This window comes from Amphiura filiformis, unplaced genomic scaffold (genome assembly GCF_039555335.1).
Source record: "Amphiura filiformis unplaced genomic scaffold, Afil_fr2py scaffold_28, whole genome shotgun sequence".
NCBI classification, from domain to species: domain Eukaryota; kingdom Metazoa; phylum Echinodermata; class Ophiuroidea; order Amphilepidida; family Amphiuridae; genus Amphiura; species Amphiura filiformis.
This window is the reverse complement of record NW_027305492.1, coordinates 457,744-466,236: the sequence shown is the minus strand read 5'-3', so window position 1 is coordinate 466,236 and position 8,493 is coordinate 457,744. Positions and strand designations below refer to the sequence as shown.

Here is an 8,493-nt window from a genome sequence, read left to right as displayed (position 1 = left end):
GTCAAGGCCAAACACACCTTTCACCCAAATTCACTTCAGAATGCACAAGAAAAAAATGTTTGAAAAGTTAACAGTATTTGAATAAATAAAAGTAAAATATGATTTATAATGTTCTGATACATAAACATAAATAAATGTCCAGTTCTATTAGCACATTACATATTCACTCTTTCACAAAATACGATGTAATCTGGAAATTCCCAAGCCTAATTTTAAACATTAACCTTTCACTTCCTGGGGAATTTCCAAAATGATGTTATATCTACTTTACACTAGGGAATTGTGAGTACATAGTCCTGACTTTGTTTACTGTGATTACACGGTAAAGGGAATTCCCAACTTTCATGCAGTAGCTTTAAATTGTAAACAAAGAAAAATTTTCAAATTGAATTACTCAGGGCTACTGTAATAATGTTCTCAAGCAGAAGCAGATGTGTCTAAATGTTTAAAAACCTATGCCTTGGAATGAATTGGATAATGTGACATGTGGTCTCAACAATTTGGTTATTTTGATACACAAAATAACATTGCATAGCTTGAGATGTTTCCAAAACTAAGGAAATGATAATTGATTTCAGGACGTCAAGTACAACTCCAAGCCCTATAGTGGTGAAGGGTAGTAAGGTTAGCCCTACTAGTATATGGCCTTTTGACTGTGGTGATCCAAAACCATGCTATATCATAAAACCTGGCTATATCCAGAGAACTGCTAAACCCTGTGACTGCTATTCCCCAGAAATCGGGTGGAGCGGTTATAGTGGGTTTTAGCAGTTCTCGGATATAGTGTGTTTAAAAGGCCCTATAGTAGGGCTAAGTAAAGTGGAGCATATGTCCTCATATAAATATCTTGGCACTATGATTGATGACAAACTCAATTGGCATACACATGTAGAATACTTGATCAAAAGACTGAACTCTAGAATCACATTGGCACCTCATTCGCTAGTCAAACTGGGTAACAATGTGTGACCTACAATCCCGGAAAAAAATGTGTTCGAACACCCACTGTAATTCCCATGTTCTTCTTAGTATAGTGTGCACACTATATCCACTGGAAACTAAGGATTATAGTAGTGTTGTCTCAATGTTTATCTTAAGCATACTCCCTCCCCTTTCCCCAGTCAACAATGTTGGGAGAAGATATGGTGAAGATGCGCATATTGGGCATGCTAATATTGTAAGGGGGTAGAAGGGGGACCATTTCCAATAAGGCCTTAAAAGTGTTCAAACAATTTTTTCTAAGATTGTAGTTCTTTTTACGTGATAATCAGAAAGAGCAGAAGGACACAGCTGAAGTAATTTGCTGAATAGTACAATAAAGTATTACTTGACTTGACTGGACTTGACTTGGCTAATCATTCACAAAATCTAATCATTCACAATATAATTATAGTTTACATTATTTGCTAAATATAGTTTCCATATGTTTTAATAACATGCTTCTCATTCTAATAAGGTAGGGATTTGACTTGAATTTTTAGCCATGCTGTCAGCTTTACAATGAGTTCTGCTAACACTGGTAATATGAAATGACCAGTCACTGACATTTCCTTCGAAACAAATCCATGTAAATGTGCTGGTCTTAAAAGCCTTGCTTTTTTAAATAGATAAAGTGTATATATTTGTTCATCATATTTATGCAGCTTGTATCATTCATTTTTATACACATCTGTGGATGTTGACAATTGAGAAAGTTTCCCCGCTGCTAAACATGAATGACTGTGTCGCTGTTGTCACTTGTTCCCTTGTAGCATCAATGAGGGCATCAAATGATTCTACGGATAAAAAGAGTCAGAGAAAGAGAAGATAATAAGAAATACATACATTTGTACAATTGACTGTGGATACTCATGAATGTGTTATTAGCATTTTGGAACAGTAAATTCTATAATTAATGGAACTTAATTTAATATCCTGATCTACTCGTACTGTTAGCCACACTCCAGCAATAGTGGAATTCCTTTCTTTTGTTTGAATAAACATAGTTCAAAAGCATTTGGGACCAGGTTGCTTTTGTATTACATTAATTTGAAAATGGCACATGGACACTTAAAATGACATGCGTAAGAATATTTGTGTTGTGTATCTGGATAATATTGTTTCCAGAATTGCTAAGTGGAATAAGATTTATATATAGACAAAGCAACTTCAAACAGTGCAATAGGGGAGACCGGAGGAGTCTTTGCCCTTTTTCCGACTAGTATCTATATGTCAATTTTAAGGTTAGAAGGGACCTGACTGACCCATATGAGAGCCATGTGTCTTGGCTACATACAAACCCAATCTCAGGACTGCAAGCCTTACAATACTAAGAGAGTAAAGCAGACAAACAAATTTAGGGAGCAGGGCAGGATGGCCCATATGGTAGGTCAGTTCGCCCTAAAAAGTTAAAAATAACTAAACAAACATTTAGTAAAGGGTACTAGTATATTGGGCAGTTATTTACTTCCGGGGAAGAACAGGGTAAAGGGTAAAGTTCAAAATTACGCAGACCTGTTCAAAACTCACACCATCGTGACTCTCTGGCAATACTACTTCAGATAAGGTATACTTTGACCAATCTATGATGTACGGTTATGGAGTTATGGGCATTGGGGGCTAAAATGGAACTTGCTCTGATTTTGATGAAACTAGTCTCAAATTATTTGTATTGTTGCAAGAAATAGTTTTAACGATCTTGGGATTAATAGGGGCTGTCAGCCAATTTCGCCATCTTGTGGATACAAATGATCTGTGTGTTCATGTGTTAGACACTACGCGCAGGTCGCAGCTTGCCACGCATCGATGGTGCGTTTAGCTGTTCACATATAGATCGAACGACCATCGCAGCGTGCACCCACAAGATAGCGGCATACAACATCACACTGATTATCTCTATTTTATATGCAAAAACTCAATATGAACTGTGAAAAGGGCTAGTGTAGGTTCATGGCTAAAGCCCCAAGAAGTAAGAGAATTAACTGAAATTGCAGGGCAAAAATGCAACCTGTAATTATAGAAATGTATACAAATAAGCCTGACAGGGGGGGTCCAGGGAGGCATTTACGTTTTAGACCTTCAGCTAAAAATATTCTAATTATATGAAAATATAGGGATTATAGGGCTGAGAAATCTTAAAAATATAGGAAATATATGGCCACTTGCAGCCCTGCTCATAGAGCTACATGATACACCTTACCTAACTCAAGCACCTGTAAAATGTACAACATTGTCTGATTGCAGCTCTTGTAGGGTTCAGCAGAGAGAACAGGAAAGTATGTTTGCAACTGTTACAGCACTCTTGTTGTATTAAATCTCGTTTCACATATTCAGCTCCGACTACTTTCAACATGCAAAATCTGGAAAAGAAAAAATATAGGTTGAAGACGAACTTCTCATAACAATACTAATTATGGCGTGTCCGTCCGTCCCTCTGTCCGCGCGCTATCGCATATTTATGAATATAAATGAGCTTATTTGCAAATTTTACCTACATTTCATTCATTATTCCACTCTGCAGATTAAACGCAATCACCGATCACCTTCAAACTTGGTATTGTAATGGTGGCCTGACGTGCAGTATAGTTTTGTGCCATGTTATTTGCATATCATTATGAATATTTATGTCCTTATTTACAAATGTATTTGCATTTGCATATATGCAAAACCACATACTTTCAAAAAAGTATATACTTTTTTTGCAAAACCATGTGGTTTTGCATGCAGTACTGATCTCCCTCTCTTAACTTTGTATTGCATTTTTATATGAAAATGGAAATGGTCGTGTGTAATGAAGTGGTGTTCCTTTGTGCAGTAAATTTCAATGATCGCGCATCATTGCATTGAAACACTCCTAATTTACTAAATATAGACCCTATCATAGTAAATGTGTATATTTTCTGAAAGGAAAATGTCCAGTCTGTCCAAATATGGCATGTCAGTAGGGGCTAGTCTGTGCAAATCCTTGTATGCATGAAAATGATGTCAACAAGAAGCACCGCCTCAAAAACATGTAACATCTAAACCACAGCACATATAAAAAACCCAACCTTATCAGTGCAATGGCCCACCTAAATATATACTTTGAAAAGGTTGCCACTAGTTGATGAACTGTTATGATGTACACGGAATGACATATTACAAAATTTTCAGTCAAAATAAGTGGAAAATACAGGATATAATGCTTGGACTGCTTAAGACTTGCCCCTTTTTTGGAAAGAGTAAACTTCTTTCTTCAAGAAAATGTATAATTTTGATATAATATGTAGTTTGTAAATTAAGAATGTTTCAATGTATGATGGTGCGCGATATGTGTCCCAGGAACCAGGGAAGTGAGACAGATGGAACATAGCTATTGAATTATTTACGTAACATTGTATAGAAGGTACACGCCAAGCTATTGTGCTAACAATGTAGTCAGCCGCACAGCATGCCTTTTCAGTGGATCAGGTATGCCGCTTCTATTTCAGTTTATTTACAGGTTTATATTGTTATTAAAGGGGCATTTCGTGATCCACAGCCTCATCCCCCCACTTTTCTCAAAAAAAGTTGAGATTTTTATATCACTGGAAACCTCTGGCTACATAATGTACAAAATATTTCTTGCATATTAATTCGTTTAGCAAAGATATCGTGAAATTTGAATTTCGTTCTGGTGCACCAGAACGAAATTACAACGTATTGTCTATGGAGCAGTGTAATACACATAATCATGCATAACTCGCAAACGCAATATCGGAATCAACTGAAATTTTGGGAATATGCTTTTTTCGTGGATATGTACTGAAAAATGTCATAAAAAGAGGATACTAGGATCACGAAATACTCCTTTAACAAAAATTTTTATTTTCTCGTTTAATTTTCACATAAAATGTGACAGGACTTAGTTAACATCAAATTTATAGTCCATAAATTGCACAAAATCAACCAAAAATAATCATATTCTGCCATATGCTTACAGAATTAGAATATTGGAAATCAGTCATTTACATTAAAACCGCCAATTATTGCTATAAATATGCGCATTTGACACGTAAATTTATCTCACATCTATATGTGAGCCCAGGCCACCCCAAAATTGCTGTTGACGAAAATATTCTTGACTCTTGAGTCTGGTATTATATTTCCATTTTGCGTAAAATTAATTTCATTTCATTTTATTTTCTGTTTTGTCACTGCTATGAAAGTATGTATTTTTGCACATACCCGGTACATGTATGTAGAAATTGCATTTATGGCTACAGGAGACTGACTACATAGGGAAAATTATTTTGCAAAAGTATGTAGGTCCCTACTTTTGCATGTACATGCATGTATGCAAAACCACATACTTTTGGAAAAGTAACGGGTATGTAAACCGTAAACAAAATTTAACAGTAGGCCTACATACTACAGTATATGTATGTGCTTTTGCACGCTGCTAGTTCTGGGTCAATAATGAGATCAAGTAGCGTAGGGTATGCATTTTTGCATCCTTTGTGACCTGAACCGAGTTACTTTGAGATTAACTCTAGCGTCAAATTTGCACATGTAGACTATACAAATTCCATGCTAGAGTCCTTTGCCATTTTTTTTTTTTTTGGGGTCGATCAGCGTTGATTTAATATCATAAGTTCATAACGTAAATCATGAAATGTACGGTTGTCGGTTGGCATGACATCACTTGTGATAGATCGCTTTTGCTGAGATTTGGCTGAATTCCATTTGGCTCACCCCCTCAGACACGAAGGGGACACATACCGTTGCACTATGGGGGAAATTGTCTTGAACTAAGAGGTCCTGCACAAACCAATAGGGATTTCACAAGGGTGTCCCCTTTGACAGACATTCTCTTGGTCGGGCTGTTTAGATCTATTGCACCCATGCACTTTCGGACAAGTTTTGTGATTTCACCCACTGATTGCAACAGCAATTCAAGTGTCCCCTTTTGTAAGACAGGGGCCGAGATGGAACAGCCAAATCTTGGCAAAAGCAACCAATGGGTTTATATTCGAGAACTCCAGCTTCAAATTTGCACACGATAGTTACCGGTACTAGAGTACTGTGCCATGTTTTGTTGGTCAGACAGCGGTGCAATTTTTTGCACCGAAGGTTATTTATTGTAATTTTAGGAACATTTTTGATGCAATCGCCTGTGGTTATCAGCTGTATGTGTTTAATTCTGAACTTCCATTGCTTTAATTTATACGGTGTCATGCTTCAGCGAATCCTACTAAATTTTGAATGCAATGGTCTCTAGCCTAGAATGTGAAGCTATCGGTGAGCAAATTCTTGACTAAACTTCACGAGCAATGGAAGAAGCGATCTATCACAAGTAACGTCAGGCCGACCCGTCCGAAAGAATGACTGAGAAGTGGGCAAGTGATCTAGATGGAACTAGCATCCAATGTGATGTGAAGCTTCATGTACACCGGCAGCGTGTTCGCCCATGAGTGCGTACCGCAGTGAATCCAACCATGGCCATGCCATCGCACTCGTGATTAGTTTAGTACTATAATTAAGACTTAAAGCCATATTATCATAACATTTGCTGAGGAGAACGCCCTCAATTTTTTTTTTAATTCTGCGATTGTAATGTACGTTATTTTACGATTGTAATGTACTTTAGTCAATAAAGATACTCTGCAAAAATCAAGACTTTAGGTGCTGTAGTTTTGTCAAAATCCGAGATTTTGAATAAAACGATGGAACCGGCATTTTACGATGGAAATATTTGTCTAGTAACACGTATGCACAGTAGGCCTACGTACATGGTGTGCAGGATCTACTAATCTATTTTTACAGAGACGTTAGTATGGCTTTAATTATTGTATCCAAGACAAGGGTTGTTCGTTCGTGTTGTAGTTTGAAATGTATGTGATAGGACCTAATTTGAATCGCGGTTGGATCGTCACGTGTACAGGCTACAGCTGTTCAACTTCAAGCAGTGTTTTAACTTTGAAAGCTAAAAGCTGTTGAAATTTCTAGCTGATACATACATCAAACGTATGGAGCTGCAGTATATTAAAAGCCGAAACCCGAGAAAAATAGATAGAGAAGCGACACTCTCTGCAAACTGCCTATACCGTGCTATACCGCAGCTGAAGACATCTAATACAGCAGAGTGAGCAGCCAGTACATGTACAATGTGATTCTCTCATTTATAATTAGGATTACGTCATTGCCAGAGCTTTGTTTTGTGAGCGGTACAAAGCGTATAAGTCCGCCCACCGCTGTCAATCATTCTAATGAACAAATAAACAAGCTCTGGCAATGACGTAATCCTAATTATAAATGAAAGAATCACATTGTACATGTACCGTCTGCTGTACTAGATGTCTTCCAACAAGTGCCGGAGTGTCGCGGTCCTGCCGAAACTCACATACCTGATACATGACATACATGTACATGTATCTATCTATGACAATATATTGACATGTCTATGTACTGTGTACATTAGCCCGACACATCATGGCCCTACGTTGCTCCTTCCTCACAGTACGGAGAAGGCCAGTGGAAATCGTAGTACAGAGGTGTGAGTACCTCGCTCTATGTGTACATGCGATGCATGGTCACGATGGTGGATGTATGTAATGGGGTGTAGCGTGTGTAGTAAACACTGACACGTCGTATCTTATAACTAATTTGCAAAGACTTACCTGGCTACGAGGAATGATTCAACCACACCAACTATCTGTCAGTGATGCACAGATTCTCACATCGAATAAATATACACTACTTCGCCTAGCTGAGCGATATAAAGCGGTGGACATTATTGCGAGAATGACAAGCTGTCTATATTCATGATATTGGAAAGCACCGCACACCACTAAAATCGTCGTCATTGATTTTGCCACGCAAGTTCCATAACTTTTTTTTTATGCAAAAGAAGATTTTTTTCTTTACAGTTTCGAATTATAAATTCTGTATCATCTTAGAGAAGAATATTTTTCATAACAAAGCATGAATGGCTCAATATTATGAACATTGCTCGTCTACTTGTTGAGAAAACTAGCGATATATAAAATTCCGACTGCTAACTACATTTTGGCCTTGTATATTCATGCGCAGATAGCCGTAAATATTGCCCAAAAATTCCTGTTTTATTTAAACCTGTGTGGCATTCACATTTACAAATTCTATTCAAACATAGTTTTGAACACTAAAATTGCTAATATTGTATCAATTTGTCACATTTTGTATGTAAAGATGGCACTACATGACTGATAAACTTAGGCAGAAGTCTGATTTAGTGGTATAAGCCCTGGAATTAAAATGACCACGTGGTGATACATAACTGGGTGGAATATTTTCTAAAACAATGCAAAAATTCTTCAAATTATTTGCGAACCACGCAAAAGGTTAATCAAAATTGTTAGGATATAATGCAATATATTTCTTAATTCACATTTGATTCACAAGTTGACAAATATTTTTAAAGTTACGAACACGTATATTTCATTATATATCACCAAACTCGATTGAAGAGTCTATGCAAAACATCATACTTTAAAAGTATGTACTAAATTATGCTAT

At 36.9% G+C, this 8,493-nt stretch overlaps 1 long non-coding RNA gene across 1 annotated transcript; it reads right to left on the bottom strand.

The window, feature by feature from the left end:
• Window positions 1-286: 286 nt before the first annotated feature.
• LOC140143793 (uncharacterized) lies at window positions 287-8,493 on the bottom strand. The gene is made up of 3 exons (XR_011857794.1): window positions 7,617-8,493; window positions 3,179-3,338; window positions 287-1,775 (listed from the first exon to the last, which is right to left on the bottom strand). It is a non-coding gene; the product is annotated as an uncharacterized lncRNA (long non-coding RNA).